Source organism: Thermobia domestica, chromosome 10 (assembly GCF_964235325.1).
Source record: "Thermobia domestica chromosome 10, izTheDome1.hap1.1, whole genome shotgun sequence".
Taxonomy (NCBI): Eukaryota; Metazoa; Arthropoda; class Insecta; order Zygentoma; family Lepismatidae; genus Thermobia; species Thermobia domestica.
The window spans coordinates 12,028,864-12,046,467 of record NC_137463.1 but is presented as its reverse complement, the minus strand read 5'-3'; the positions used below and the strand labels follow the sequence as shown (position 1 = coordinate 12,046,467).

Here is a 17,604-nt window from a genome sequence, read left to right as displayed (position 1 = left end):
GACGGAGCTGCATGTAAAAGACGGTGGCAACAGACAGGGGCGTACCCACAGCGGAGTCCACTGGGTCTGAATCCTCCAAATTTTCTAACTCAACTTACATTTGTAAACTCTCTCAATAAAACTGTACTTCTTTAACAGCGAATAATTGATGCAGCTACAAGAATTTTAGGAATGATAAAAAACAAAAATGCATCAAAAGGTTGCGAACTTAGCCAATAATTAGTATTTGTATTATTGGCCACTTATTTCTTTTTGTTTTTTATCGGAATAAGCACATCATACTGAGTTAAGTGATAGTTTAGGTTTGGCTACACTATATGTCGTTCTCCAGATATAAGGTATACAAAAAAATTTTTGACTGAAATACTGTATATTGGATCTTTTCATCCAAAAGCAATCTAGTTCTATCATTTTTGTCTGAAAATACAGAGGGGGCAATTTACAATTACTTATCGTCTTTTCGGTTGCAGAACAGGCCCGTATCCACGGGGGGGCAAGAGGGGGCCGCCCCCCCTAAATTTTGGCTGGCCCCCATAAAATTTCACGGTAGGCTTGCAAATGAACTATAATATGGTGATGAAGTAAAATATGATTGGGTCGGGCCCCTCCTAAATTCTACCGGGCCCCCCTAAATTTTAGGGCTGGCTACGGGCCTGTTGCAGAATAATACCCGTTCAATACTATATAGACGTAGTGCCTTGTACTATTGCACCCCCCTTCCTCAAAGTTTGGACTCCTCGCAACAAAAATTTGTGGGTGCTCGCCTGGGCATAGATATTGCGAAGGCGCAACACCAATTGGTCGAAGAGGGGATATTATGTCATTTATACACGTATGTTGCTATAGACGTCGTCTATTGTATCTTAACCACATTCACATATGATTTTAACAATTACTTAAGACAATTTTAAAATAAAGATATTTGAAACAAAAGTGATGTTTTAGGTTGATGTTTGCTTGTAGAAGACAGCCGTGACGCCCCGGCAGTATAAATTTAACTGCATGTTATAGGCCTACAACCTTGCAGCATATACGCCGTGAAAATCGTTCAGTTTAACGTCCCACGGTTGTGCCCTTTTTTAGGTTAAGGGGGACGATGATTGAGGCAAATGAATGATGATGGAAGAATTAGTGGAATGAGAATGTGGGAAGAAATGGGAGAACCCTGAGAAAACCCGCGGACATGATGTTGTCCACCACAAACTTACTGAAGCTCCGTCGTGGCTAAGCGGTTAGCGTACGCGCCTTTTGCATACGGAAGACCCAGCTTCGATTCCCGGCAGGAGCTCATGTGGTTTGGATTCCACGTTAAGCTGGGGGCTGCGGTGGCTCAGTGGTAGAGCGTTCACCTCTGGTGCTTGGGTCCCGGGTTTGATCCCAGCTCCTGCCAAGTGAACTTTGTGGTGGACAAACACCGTGTGCATGGGTTTTCTCTGGGTTCTCCCGTTTCCTCCCACTTTCTTCATTCCACCATTTCATTCATTACTCATCATCACCGTCTCCTTTAGCCTAACCGGCATAAGCGTGGGACGTAAAACTTAAAGATTTCATTTTTTCCACGTTAAGTTGTAGACCCAGGTCTCATATAGCCTCGCTGCTGAAAGGAACTTTAAACTAAATCAATCAAACCAAATCAAATCAATCACAAACTTGGTTGGCGAGAATCGAGCCAGGGACTCCAGATACGAGGGTAAGAATCTCAACCACTGAGTCAGCGTGTTCCAGCACATGCACATGCGCCTTGGAAAATTATTACCAATGAAGAATCACATAATAAGTGAATTATTTTACACATTATTCCAGAAAAAAATAATGTAAATAATTCAGGGAAACTTATTCATTTTATTTTTTATTAGATTTTTGAGAGAAAGATGTCACAAAGAGGAGGTGGGGGGGGGAACAGTCCACTCCCGTGAACGACATTTAATAGATACTGTGTTCTTATTATCGTTGATTGGAATATAACGTTTCCTTTCAAAATCAAGGCTATATCGATGAGTATTTGGACAAAGGTGATATGTCCATGTTGCAACTTTGCAGAACACAACATTCAAAGCATCTCCTACATAAGAGGTTCATGCAAAACTGTTTTTATTAATGGAATATTTATTGGAGGTTCGTTTGTTTTTATGTAATGTGCTACAAATGCAAAAACACTATGGACATTATCTATATCATTCAAAACCTGATTTTCGAAGCAAAATAGACATATGACCTTTGTGCAGGTACCTTTCGATATGAAAAGATGGATCTTCAGTTTAATTAGGATTCAAACCACGTATATGAAGGTACTCTCACATCATTCATCTTAGGAAATTGAAGAAAACTCAGGAAGGATGATCCGGAGTACAGTTGTCCATGAATCGAGACGAGACAAGAAATAAATTTGTCTCGTCTCGTCTCGATTCTCGGGAATAATTCCTCGTCTCGTCTCAAAATATTTTTAGTTTCGTTTCGTAAATTTATGTAGGCCAACAAAATTTACCCTTTGATTTTTTTTCTAAATTTCATCTCGAAAAGCTTTCAGGGTGCTTTCACGTCATGAGCCGTTCTCGAAGGGTGTGATATTACAACATTTAAATCATATTTACTATTGGAGTGCATTGTGTAATAACTTGCGTATCTTTAAACATTGATAAACTATCTTCATTATGTTCGTACAATCACTTCAGCAATTTATAGTTTTTAAATATATGAATCATGTATTGTGCTGCCAAAATGTCTTGAGCCGTGGCAAAAATGCGAACTAAAGTTCACACCCTCACACACACACGCGTTGAGCCAATAAGGGTTCAGCTCTTGCTAAGCGGGAGAAAGCGAGTGGAGTTTATTCAGCCGATAGCAGCGCTTGCAACGGAAGACTAGGGATCAAGTCAATGTGGCATATCTTTAATACTAAACAGTGTGTCACAATTAAGACTTGAGACGGGAATTCGGCTCCTGTTAATAACGTTCAACAGGTATATAGATACATTGTATTGTTTTTATTGTTAGTTGGAATATAAAGTTTCGTTTTAACTTCCAGTCTACATGAAAGGTGGAACTTCAGCGGGACTGAGGAAAATACTTGGAGAAAACTCAGTCAGAATAACTGGCAGCAAAATTCGAAGTCGATTGCAAAGCTAGAAGGATATCTCTTCTTTTACGAACGAACAAATCATGATCTGGAATTGATCCTGCGATCGCCTGCCAGATATTCCATTCCGTTTGTTACCAAATAAATGAATAAATAAACACTCTTCTTTTGAAAGAGTCCTAACGAATGCACTTCAGCTGCGTCGCATATCCCGTAACAGACAAGAGTGCATGGAAGAAGCGAAAGACTGTTTGTAAATAAAACATGACTTTAAAAAAAAAAGAGAGAGAGAAATGAATCTCTATTCTGCTTCTGACCTTGGGTAAGGAAACACTGTCAACCAACGCACGAGGGAAAACTGTGACAGAAGAGTTGAAAACCGCGAGAAGCGGGAGATGAAAGAGCGTCAGACACCCTCAAACCAACAGACAAGCATCTCCGACGCGGCAGGGGAAAGTGGAGAAAACAAGTTGTCACTTGGAGGCAGGGAGAGTAAGAAATTAAAACCAGCTTCTGTAGATAACAGCTGAGAATAACATTTGCTTTACCATAAACCACCCTCAGTCAAGAAACAGAGACTATCTTTTAATCGTATTGTTTTCTTCCAACACTTTTAGGATGCCAACATATCTGGATAATGTTCTTTTAAAAGGTAACATATGGTTTATACTGTATGGTTAAATATTTTCACTGCTGCCACTTATCCTATACTTTATTCAGTTACTAGCCGATACCCATTCTTCGCATGGGTCAGTTAAAATATCTATGTAAGCAAACTGAACAACGAAAAAACATATCGGTCATTTTCTACTACTTTTACATATCCCGGCATAGTCCCCTGAGACTACCTTGCTTCGAATTAAAAAAAAAAAAAAAGCCTCTGGCCCCTAGCCGATGCGGGCTGTATTTAGGTCTGTGAGAGTATCACCATTCATCTCTGCGACAGCGAAAACTATGAATTTGATTCTAATATCGACCATTTTGGATTACTTTTACATGTCTTGGTAACCCCCCTCCCTCCGGTGACCCCCGACCCGCACACAATGGTACCTGAATTTGAAAGTCATCGCTAATAGAAGTGTCACCATTGATCTCAGCGAACGCGAAAACTATGAACTATCGGTCATTTTCTAATACTTTTACATGTCCAGGTAAACGCCCCTCCTTAAGACCTCCTGGTTCGAATTTTGAAAAAAAAAAAAAAAACTTCGTCTTGGTCTGGGCCTGGAAGAAAACTACCCGTGAACAAAGTGTGGTAGCTCTCGGTCCACTCGTCTGGTCCCCAGGTCATACACAGACATACAGATACAAAACAATCTCTTTTATTTATATTAGATTATATCACTAATATCTATTTTATTTCATGTTCTATCACTATTCTCTATTCTGTCGTAGATTCTACTCAATGTATACATCACTTTTATCTATTCTATTCTATATTCTATTCAATCTAAATACATTACTATTACCTTTTTTGTCTTGTACTTACACAATAGTGCGTAACAATTATCTATTCTGCTCTATATTTACTCAATATGACATCACTATTATCTATTTTGCCCTATATTTACTCAATAGCACATCAATATTTTATATTCTGTTCTTATTGCACTTAATATAATATCATTTTAGCTATTACTTGTTGCATTTTAATGCAAGCATTTCTTCGATTTATCTTGTGGAACGTATTGAAATATTTATGAATAATCAGTTCAAAAATAATAGTTTTCATTTCATAGACTGAAATTAAAATATTTTTGATATCGTATTTCCGGTACAGATGCTGCTATCGTATAAACGAACTATTGCAGAATAGGTAATTCTGGTAGTAAGTCTGGGAGAGACGGACCACTGTTTTCTGCCTCCAACAACTCGAACAATTGTGCGTATAGAGCATGTTTCTCTGCACGAAATCCAAGAAAGGACTTTCTGTAGCCATAACTCAAGAATTTTAGGATCAAAAAGGATACATTTTTACCCGAAATTTAAGATTGAAAAAATAGTACTATGGGTTAGATGAACCACGTACTGTAGAAGTGATGGACCATATGCAAAACCTAAATAATAAATAAATTGGAACACGTTAAACGTTCTTTAAATATGTTATGCCAATAAAATAGATATTATATAGCTACCAAATTTTTAATGAAATCTAATATTGATCTCCTATAATATAATATTGATTAAACTAAGATTGAAATACAGTAAATCTAAAAATGAATTTTCTTTTTAACATCAAATCTAGAAAAGAAACATTTGTAAATAGCAAGAATACATGTTTCATGTTTTAAGAAGCAAATGAGTGTCAATAATTACAGTGTACCGTACACTGCATCTTCTTTTTTGTATATTTGAAAACTTTGCCTCACAATTCACAAATATTATCATATTTCCTATGTGGTCCATCTCTCCCAAGAATCAGGGGCGGATCCAGTGGGAAGCGATGGGCGATTCCCCCCACCCCCCGAGAAGAGGAAACTTTTTTATTATATATATATAAATTAAAACCCATCCCAGAGTTTGGAGCTCTTAAAAGTAGCTCTAACTGACAGTATGACAACACACCGCCCCCCCCCCAGAAATCGATCCTGGATCCGCCCCTGCCAAGAATGAGAGGTAACAAAGGTAGTTTACTTGTTGTAGTTTTTGAGCGCGGGAAACTTCATTGTTTTCATTAACCGATTCTTTTACGATGAAATGCGCTAGTAAGAAACAAAACGGAAGAAATCTGCATCAAGAACGTTGAATATTGCTTTTAATCAAATGTGGTTAAAAAAAGAAGTTTTGACCTGTCTGAAATAAAAAAAATCTCGTCTACTGAAGAAATGTGCGAACTTCTGCATCAGTAAAACAAACAGTGTCTGGCATACATCCGCCAAGACACTACGCCAATATTCACGCTGCATTCTGGTGGATAGTTTACGAATTATGGCTCGGGTTCGTCTGACCCAAGGATGTTATAAAATAGAGGATCTACCCTTACAACAAAATCTTGAAGCCATACGCCACAGGTTCGCCACCCCTACTCTGCCCACTCCGCCCAATAAGATTACAATGTTTAAAGCCAACATTTATGGCGGAAACGAAAGTAGTCAATCAAACGATGGCGAAAACGAGAGTAGGCAATCAGACGTGCCGATGTTCGGTTGTTTTTTTGGCTTCATTCATTTAATAGGATGAAGATACATATGGGCAGATCCTCTCTTTTATAACATCCTTGGTCTCACCCAAGAGGCCCATCTCTATCGGACTTATCGTATAGTGAGCCTGAGATCGAGTAATCCTGCATTATACTAGAACAGTCATTTCTGGAAAGCAGTAGATGCGACTTTCACTGCATCCAATTGTCACCGTGCAAAAAGTTTTTTTTTTTTTTTTTTAACGCTCAGGGGAAGGGGAAGTTAATCACTTTCCTTTTAATTTCTGCCAAAGATCACAAAGAAAGGGGCGGGACGATTATCCGTGAGAAGATAATAATGACGTAGCGCTTGAGGTTTCCAAGAAGAGAAAGTATCGTATCTTTCCTTTGAATGCGGAACATCATAACACAGCCTTCACCTTGACCGACCGATCGCCTTCCTTGACATTGAACTTTTGCCGTGCAAGAGAAAGTTTAGCCTTTGCCACACTCTACCTGATATCAATGGAAAGTTCTCTTTCAGCTCCAGCGGAAATATTCAATAGCCAACAAAACTATTGATGTAAGAGTAATTGTGTTGATCACAGTATTCTTGATATTTGAGAAACATCTTCTATAAAGATTTAAATGCTGATTCTGTTTAAATAAAGCTATGGTGGGTAGTGGTCAAGTGATGTATCTGCCAACTGGAGGGGTCCTGGAATGTATTCTATCGTTCTATCAAAATATGTCTCAGAGGTTTACACAGCCTCTATCTATCAAACGTTTACCTGGGAAACCTACCCATATAGCAAGTGTTCACGTCTTTTGGACGTACCAGAGATCCCTGGACGTATCAGCTCGGAGTAGGCATTTTCAGAATAATGGAAAAATCCACAGGACTATCCTTGAATTTTAATGGCATGTATCTATCACGGTAAACTCTTGGATTTCAATAGGATATGCCTGTTGCAGTAACTTCAAGAATAACGGAAATATCCATGGAATTTCCCTTGGATTTCAATGGAACATCCCTGTCATAATAGAAACTTTAAGCATAATGGAAATATCCATGGGATTTCCCTTGAATTTCAATGGGATTTGCTTGTTACAGTATAAACTTTAAGGATAATGAAAATATCCACGGAATTTCCCTTGAATTTCAATGGATCATCCCTGTCATAATAGAAACTTTAAGCATAATGGAAATATCCATGGGATTTCCCTTGAATTTCAATGAGATTTGCTTGTCACAGTATAAACTTTAAGGATAATGAAAATATCCACGGAATTTCCCTTGAATTTCAATGGAACATCCCTGTCATAATAGAAACTGATAAAAGTTGTAAATGATAAGGGGGTCAAGTAACACATCATTGAAAACGTATGGAAAATGAAAGAAGACGTAACAAGTCTGAACTTTTAAAAATTACTCTGTGCAAAATGTCAGCCGTTCAAAATGTCAGCAAAAACGTCATTGTAAAATTTATGGCCACCCCCCAAAAAGACCTGAAACGGTGAGACAGAAGTCAAAACAGTAAAACACTTGGGTGATCATTTCAAAAGTACAATGATTGAAAGTAAAAACATTTGTTCCAGGGTCCTCCACAGGGTCCCAGACAGGGTCGTACTCAAAATTTTTAAATGGAAAGAGAGGTCAAGTAGCATATCGTTGGAAAGCTGTTGTCAAATGAAAGTAGATGAAATAAGTCTAGACTTTCTACGATAACACTGTTCAAACATCTTTCTTTTTAGTTCTTCCTTCTGTAGCCGGGTTCTAGTTTGTTTTTGCTTTAATTCTTGTACTCAACGGAAAGAAAGGAAATGCCCCTTTTGTGAGATTCTGCTCTTTGGGTCCAGTAATGTCTAAATAAATAAATAAATAAATAAATACAATAAAATAAAAGAAAATTAAGAAATAAAGAAAAAAATAACATTTGACATCTTTGAGGATAGAACTTACTAGGTAGCATATAATGTACAACCACGAACATAAATAAATAAAGGTTGGAGCCATAAGAAATAAAGGCTCTTACCTCTACTTATTTATGTTTATGACTGTACAATAGTGGTACTTATGCTCGTTGTCTGGATTATCAATTATAAAATGATTCAAACAAAAATTTCTTGCACCAGGAACAGTGAATATATGCAAATGTCTCACAATGACAACAAGTGCCGATTACAAAATGGAAAGCAAATGCGCTCGGAGAATCGAAATGAGGTACATTTTGACCGGCCTCCAGTTTACACAAGAATAATTTTGGAGAGTCGAGACTTATTCCGTCTTTCATTTGACAACAGCTTTCCAACGATGTGCTACTTGACCTCCCTTGCCATTTGAAAATTTTGAGTACGACCCCGTCTAGGACCCTGGGACAAATATTTTTACTTTCAATCATTGTACTTTTGAAATGATCACCCAAGTGTTTTCCTGTTTTGACATCTGTCTCACCGTTTCAGATTTATAGGAGTGATCATAGACTTTACAATGACGTTTTTGCTGACATTTTGACCAGACGCCATTTTATATAGGGTAATTTTAGAGAGTCGAGACTTGTTCCGTTTTCTTTCATTTCCCAACACGTTTCCAGCGATACGCTACTTGACTCCCTTACCATTTGCAATTTTTGAGTTGGACCCCGCCTGGGACCTTGCGGATAGCCATGGGACACTTTTTGCTTTGATTCGTTGTACTTTTAAAATGATCAAACACGTGTTTTCCTGTTTTGGCATCTGTCTGATCGTTTTGCTACTCTAGGGATGAAAACGGATTTTCTGGACACCCTGTATATTCATATAACTTGCACAGTATATGGATTCGAAAAACGTTTATTACAGTTTCGTAATAGGCGTCCTTAGTTCTTTCGATAGGTGTATAAGCCATCTATTACTTTGATATATAATATCCCTCTCTTCCCTTGTAAGGGAGACGACGTGGGAGGAAACGGAAACACCTCGAGAAAACCCACGGACATGATGTCGTCCAGCACAAACTAATACTTGGGCAGACATTGAACCAGAAACCCCACGCACCAGAGGTAAGCATTCTACCACAGAGACACTATGCCCTCTTTACCGAAAATTTAGTTTCGTAATTTATGAGGTCATAAGCGTTAGGCATCCAATTACGGCCAACGTCTATACAAAGAAATTACAGAGAACCCTCACTTAACTGACACCTTCTTAATAGCGGCGAACTTCTTTTTCTTTTGCACCAGCAATGATATACTGTATGTATTTATATGACAGACAACTTTCCGTTTCACGGACAAGGATTATTCTCAACTTATATTTATTTAGTACAGAAAATACTTTCTACAATCTGAAACTAAATCTTTTAATTTTGATCCCTTTAGCTGACCGAGCACTTACAAACATACTCCGATCAGAAGCCAGTGGTAACAGGATTTTAACATTTATTGCAGCCTTCTTCCTAAGAAATTCATAAATAATACGTCCTGATTAGTTAGTCCTGTCTACGTTTCCAAAATATAATAATAATAATAATAATAATAATAATAATAATAATAATAATAATAATAATAATAATAATAATTGCATGTTCTAATTGAATTACATTACGTCCAATAAAACCAGTCTCAGGAAGATGATTAAGGGAAGTTCATTGAATACGGTATGCACCTGCGAAGAAAAGAATGACACAAGAATTTTTCAGTATACACGCCAAATTAGATCCCCCGGATACTTTTGTTTCTTCTTACCCATTCTCTAAATAATTCGAATCCTAAGTACAATATTTGAGAATAAAATCCTCAGACGAATATTCGGACCCAAGAGAAACGGGAATGGGGAATGGCGGAAACTTCATAACGAGGAACTACATACTTTATATAGTTTACCCAACATTGTTAGGGTCGTCAAGTCTAGGAGGCTTAGATGGGCAGGTCATGTAGCTAGAATGGAAGAAAGTAGAAACGCTTTCAAAGTCTTGACTGGAAGACCCATCGGAAAACGACCATTAGGAAGACCTAGGCGCAGATGGGAGGACAATATTAAGATGAATCTCGCAGAAATAGGAATGCAAAGTAGAAACTGGATGCAGTTGGCTAAGAATAGAAGTCAGTGGAGAGCTTTTGTGAACGCGGCATTAAGCTTCCGGGTTACATAGGCCACAGAGTGAGTTAATTTGTTAAATACAATATTTCGATAATAGGCTATATTTACATTTATAAATAATATCTTTTCTCTCTACTCTGTATATAATTGCCATATGGACTGTAAGTAAGGTAAATTTGTATAACCTCTCTGTAACGGACACCTCCTATTTACGGAATAATAATAATAATAATGCTCCATCGACAGAGTTGGATTTAGGTTTGGTGGGGCCCTAAGCTATTGAAGGTGATGGGGCCCTTTATGTGTCCAGCGTAGGCATCCTATATACAGAAATGAAGAAACTAGTGATTAAAAAAAAAAATTAGGCTAGCAGAAGGGGGCTCATTACTTACATCATAGGACTTACACAACACGAAACACTGTTGCTATATATAGATTTTACCTTATTTACTGTACTCTTATATTTTGGAAATGTAAATCCAGTTTTTCCTTTATTTTTGGGGGCCTCCAAGAGAGTGGGGCCCTAAGCTATAGCTTGTTTAGCTTATATGTAAATCCGACACTGCCCATCGATGTCCATTATTCCGAGATTTCACTGTATTAATTCATGTAATAGCTTTTTGGAGATGCTACCTGCCTTAGTTTTCAACTTTTCTTGTTCTTGATAATTGTTTAAAAAGGTATTTACTATTTTTTTTTTTTTTTTTTTTTTTTTTTTTTTAGTGAGGGTCAGTAAGCGAATTATTTGATTTTGTATTTGTTCAAGAGTTACATGTTCTTTTTAATGCAAACAACTAACATGTTTGTACCGTGTAACAATACGCAACAACATACAGTATAAGTTTTCATTTGAGTGGAGATTCGCTGCCTTATTTACAGTTGAGGGCAGTCACACCTTGAGTTTATTGCACCAGGAATAACTTCCTTATAGTAGAGTCTACCCCACTGCTCGCAATTGCCTTTTTTTTTTTATTGTTAGTATCTCCTACCATGTGCTACACGAATTCCTTTTTTAATTACACAAATCATATCCATGATTCATTGCAGGTTCTTCACTTTTTCCAGTTTTTCTTTTCTTTTTTCTTTTTTTTTTTGTAATTTTAATTATTATTTGTACTTGCTTTTTCTTGTAGTCTTCCCCCTCCCCGTCTTTCTCTTGCCATGTTCTGTCGTTTGTCACGCTAAAAATGGTAATTCTCAAAAGAAATCTTTAATTTTCTTTTAAAAAAGGAGTCATTTTAAGTATTAAACGTGAAAGTAAACATAATGTGTATGTGTGTAATTTCTCTTTTTCTTTTTCTTTTAGCTGAAAATAAAAAGAAAGGGCATTTCATATGCTTCTATGATTTTTATTCCTTATTCTTACGTTCATGTTTATTACATCTCTATAGTAGTTATAGAGTTTTAAGAGACTACCAGAATACCCGTTCTTCACACGGTGAGAATACGTTTCATTTTGGATATAAAGGAGTGAATTTGGATTTAAACGGCATCGGAAGTGTCACTATTCGTATCAGCGACCCCGTAAACTATGGATTCGACAATAATATCGGTCATTTTGGATCATTTATATATATATATATATATATATATATATATATATATATATATATATATATATATATATATATATATATATATATATATATATATATATCCCCTCTTTCTCCTCCCCCTAACTTGCACCGTCAAAGCGAAATGATAAAAACCAACCCAAGCCTGAACCTCATTTATGTTGAAAATTTGATCGAGATCGGTTGATTGGTTCAAGAGATATGAAGTCACAAACATAGTCACTTTTATTTTTATATACAGGGTGTTACAAAAATTCGGAGTTATTGGGTGCTGAAAACGTGAAACAAGTGAACTTCAAAAGTTCACAGCTATACTACTATGGAATCTATCGTAGTACGCTCAAGAGATCACTGGGGAACTGGTATATGAACTATCCAAATATCCATGTTTAAGAATGCTTCAGTACTTGCACAACAATTTTTAGAGAGGAAGGTGGACAGTGATCAAGTATTCCCAAAGAGCCTCTCTAAAAATGATTGTGCAAGTATCGGAGGTTTGTGCTTGCAATTTTTTCTCCCTGAACCGAGGAAGATAAAGGAAAATACAGCTGCAGAAATGGTGAATCCCAGGTTAGACTTTTGACGAAGTTTTTATTATTATTATTATTATTATTTTTAATATTTTCTACGCCACCAAACAAATAATGGTAGGCCTTGGATTCGAGTTCTTGGATTTGAAGTTTTTCCAGTATTTTCCACTCTAACAAATATTGGACAAAAATAAAATTTTAATTGTTTTACATCCCATGTTATGCCAGGGGCGGATCCAGAGGGGGGCGATAGGGGCGATCGCCCCCTCCAGAAGAGGAAACTTTCTTATTTGATACATATAAATAAAACCCATCACAACATTTGGAGCCCTTAAAAGTAGCAATATGACAACCACCGCCCCCCCCCCAGAAGTCGGTCCTGAATCCGCCCCTGTGTTATGCATTATAGACTAAAAAGAATGGAAGACTAATGAAAATCAATGACAATTTTAAAAATGGTGGAATGAAAGTGTAAGAGCAAGAATAGATTCCTTACATTAAAATAAGTAAAATGTTCATATGGACCTGTGGTCGGAAGTGCATATTCGTAGTTATAGGCTGCCGAAAACATGAAAAAAAAAAAAAACTTTAAAGATCCAAAGTTCCACTACTACAGGACCAATCGTAGTGCGGTTAAGACATCACTGAGGAACTAGTTGTAAACTATCCAAATATCCAGCTTTCAGAATCTCCGGGGCCGCGGTGGCTCAGTGGTAGAGCGTTCACCTCTGGTGCTTGGGGTCCCGGGTTCGATCCCAGCCTCCGCCAAGTGAACTTTGTGGTGGACAAACACCGTGTGCGTGGGTTTTCTCGGGGTTCTCCCGTTTCCTCCCACTTTCTTCATTCCACCATTCCTTTCATCACTCATTATCACCGTCTTCTTTAGCCTAACCGGCATAACCGTGGGACGTAAAACTTAAAGATTTCATTTCATTTCAGAATCTCCGATAGTTGCAAAATCACTTTTTGAAAGGCTGCTTGGGAGTATTTGATGACTGTCCACCTACCTCTCTAAAAATTTGTGTGCAAGTACTGGAGCATTCTTAAACATAGATATTTGGATAGTTCACACACCAATTCCTCAGTGATATCTTGACCCGACTACAGTCGGTCCTATAGTAGTGGAACTAAGAACTTTTAAAGTTCACTTGTTTCACGTTTTCGGCACCCTATAACTCCGAAACTATCCACTTTTGAGTACAGTTCCATATGAACTTTTTTTCTTATTTTGATCTGAGGAATCTATTTTTAAAATATTGTGGCAAATTTTTGTAACACCCTGTATATATTCTGTCCGTGTGTGTGTCCAGGAAACAATAACGACAACAACAACAAAAATCTGAATAATTACTTGGTAAGTCACCATCAGTGTTGTCTAGGATATAGATGTTTGAGAGTTAGGAATCGCGCTTGTTGATGGACACGATATTTAAACCGGAAGTGTTAGAAATCAACCATTTCCGGTTTTAACATTGATGACTATAATACAGCTAAAACAGTAATAGCGAAAATGCAAGCTTTCTGCAATTTATTAATCGTCTCAAGAATACATTTCACCATTTATCCTTAACTCTCTACTAAAACCGGAAGTGATAGAAATCCACTACAACTTCCGGTTTCAATATTGATCTACACAGAGGCAGCGTTGGCTCGGTAGTCGAGTGTTTACTTCTGGTGCGTTGGGTTCTTTGGTTTGATCCCAGCTCGCGCCAAGTGAGCTTTGTGGTGGAGAAACTCCGTGTTCGTGGTTCTTCTGTTTCCTGCACTTTCTTCATTCCACCATTTCATTCATTTCTAATCATTATCGTCTCCTTTAGCCTAGCCGCATAAACGTGTGACGTAAATCTTAATGATTTCGTTTAATTTCATTTTTCATGTACACAGAGCAAGAACTATAAGAGATAGTGAAAAGTATTTTATAATCAATTTTATGATCCAAGAATAGGTACCATCAAATATTCTTCATTGAAACCGGAAGTAACAGAAAACAGCCGCTCATGGTTATAACGTTGGTACTATAGAGTAAAAATGCTCTGAAAATAGGGAGAAGCGGTTTTCTCTAATGAATTATGCGTCCCGAGAATATATTCCACCTGCACTTTAGGAAATTAGGAATTAAGAATTAGATTTCTGGGCTGTCGGCATCGATGCACATTTAACCCGTCACGCACATGAGACATAACCTTCCTCGGCTAGCAAAGGAAGAAAGGTTTGGGGAAGGAAGGAAACGGCCTGGGGCCTGTAAGTTAGGGTATCATCCCGGCATTTGTCTGGTGTGAATGAGGAAAACCCAGAAAAAAAACTCACTCAAGATGGCTGGTCTGAAAAAAACTGTTACACTTTTTCGACCAAGTGCTCCCACCGGATTTCGAACCCGGGACCGCTCCATCTTCACTCTAACCTCTCTACTAAAACTGAAAGTAGTATAAATAACTGTTACTACCGGCTTCAATACTAATTTAGAAAATACAACATCATACAAATCAATGTACACGTGACACCGCTACCTGTTTTCTTTTCTATCCTCACTCCAATGTGCGTCAAGGGGTAATTCAGCCTCTTGTAAAATGGCTCTTCTTCTGTTGCATCGAGAGCATGGTAAATATTGCATTTTATCCCCTATAGCTTCAAAAACATATTGAAACTGTTCTGGAGGAAAGTTATGAGAATGTAACAGATATACTAATGAAGATACGGAAACAAAAATACGTTTGAATGTAATTGTTCAATAAAAAAACAAATTCACAAACGAAATCAAAAGAAAGACATGAAAAATGAAATAACAAAAGAAATTACACAAAATGAAGCGCGAAGGATTGTTGGAGTAGAAGAAGCAAGTGTTTTGCATTAACTGAAGTCAACCAGTCACGATCAAACGTGTTCGCTTTTTTTCATTTCATACTTCTTTTTTATCTCACTCTTCTCCTCCCTCCTCTCCTTTCCCCTCCCACTGCTTCATCGCTTTATCTGCCACTAACACTTTTAACGCTTCTCTTTGGTTCGCTGAATACAGGAGGAGGACATTGACTCGTGTTATTGACGATCAGACAACGAATCCCGTGCACATCTTTTTTTTTTTTTTTTTTTTAATTCTACTAACTGAACTATACAACTTAATAATTGTATGCACAGTAGCCCTAAGTAATATTATTAACCTTGTTGTAACACAAATAAATAACTTAATATTCTGTCAGAATATGGAAGTTGTATAGAACCCCCAGCTTAATTTAGCGGATATCTTTGAAACTTCGTATACTGTAACTAGGTGAACAAATAATCAAGAATTCAAAAAGTAAATCTTAATTCTTGACTAGAGAATACACTTCTTTTGTGCTACTTTCAAGTTCAATTGGTTTATTTCTTCGAACTCAAAAATTAGTAACTATGTAGATAGCTTGGAAGAGAAACATGGGACAGTATAATTAGGCTATAAATGACGGACAGGAGAAAGGAATAACAGTTGATGAACAAGAGAAAAATATTATTTGGACGGGAGATATAAGCTACAGTTGATGAGCGGGAGAAAGAGGCTCCAGTTGATGGACGGCTACAATTGGTGGACTGGAGAAATAGGTTATAACTGCTGAAGGAAAAAAAGAGGCTACCATTGCCTGCCAGGAGAAGGAGGCTACATTTGGTAGACAAGAAAAAGACTACAATTCTGGGACGGGACAAAAAAAGCTACAGTTGTTGGGCGGGAGAAAGAGGCCCCTTTTCTTGATCATATCCTGGATCCGCCACTATATATATATATATATATATATATATATATATATATATATATATATATATATATATATATATATATATATATATATATATATATATATATATATATACGGGTGTTCTAAAAATTGCGCCCACGGACCACGGAGCATTATTCTACAAGTCAAATTAAGCAATATATATGCACTATGTGGCTACGTCGCAAATAAAGTACCATAGATTAGATCTACCAATCTATCACATAGTTATATCGATTCTTTCCAGATGGCAACTAGAGTCGATGTCGATTGACACTAGCATCACTTATTAATGTAGCTATCGATTGAACTGCTTGTTGTATTCGTAGAGTAATGTTAGTAGCTCCCCCTAGCGGCTGAAGATGGCCTCGGAGGGTATACCATCATATAACGTTTTCATTTTAGTTTGGCCTGTAGAATAGTGCCCTGTGGGCGGTGGGTGCCTCTTTAGAACACCCTATATATATATATATATATATATATATATATATATATATATATATATATATATATATATATATATATCGCATTTATTATTTCCAAAAGAGAAAGACGTAGGAAAATGTTAAGGATCAAAGGCTTCCTTTAAAAAAAATAATGAATTTAAATTATTTTTAAAGACTAACCTATATTCTGATTTTGTTAACATTTGGAAATTCTCTATTTCGTAGTTCGAATAATATATTGTATTCGTAAAACAAAAATAAACAAATAAATTACGAACGAGTTAGTACTTGAGTTGTTTATAAGCCAAATAAAAATTTTATTTAAAAAAAAAACTTCTATTAACACTTCCTTTAATGAACTTATATTTATTGCTTCACGGTAGATAAACAGAGAAACGAATTCAAGTTTAAAAAGTACACAGTAGACTGAGCAGAAACTATGTACTTCACTGGAAAACAGCACTTGCTGTATCACACACAAATCTATGCCTGTACAATCGTCAGCAAAAGTTTAGTTCTGTTTGAAAGAGGACTGAAAATAACACAGCTCGTAAAATTGGTTGTTTCTTTTCTTTTCTTTCCAATATCTTCTTCTCGAGTCAGAAATCTCTCGAGTGTAATTTAATCTTGCTTAAGGTACCTTAAGTCACAATTCCAATATACTGTCCAATTTCAAGTTTCTAGCATGTATATATAAGGTGTTAATGAACCATACCGACAAACTGTGAGAGGTGATTCCTCACATCAAAATAAGATAAAATTTCATAAGGACTTGTGGAAACAAGTGCGTACTTTCAGAGCTAGGGCTGTTCAAAATCTTTGAATACATTAATGGAATTTCGGATTTCACCACAAAGACACTAAACTCCAACAAACAACAATACATAGTCAAGAAGACGTCCCTAGTAGCAAGAAAGCTTTCGACCACTTGCGCGTGCTTCGCTTTTGGCTTTCTACGCTTGTATTTTCAACGTATGTTTTCATACAATCTGCCTTTTGTTGTAGTTGCAAGCGATGTTTTAGACCCTTTGCAGACC

The 17,604-nt window shown here is 36.9% G+C and overlaps 1 protein-coding gene across 3 annotated transcripts in view; it reads right to left on the bottom strand.

Moving 5' to 3' along the window:
- LOC145662288 (ecdysone-induced protein 78C-like) overlaps positions 1-17,604 on the bottom strand; it is a 435,634-nt gene that overhangs the window by 154,356 nt on the left and 263,674 nt on the right. The window lies entirely within an intron of this gene.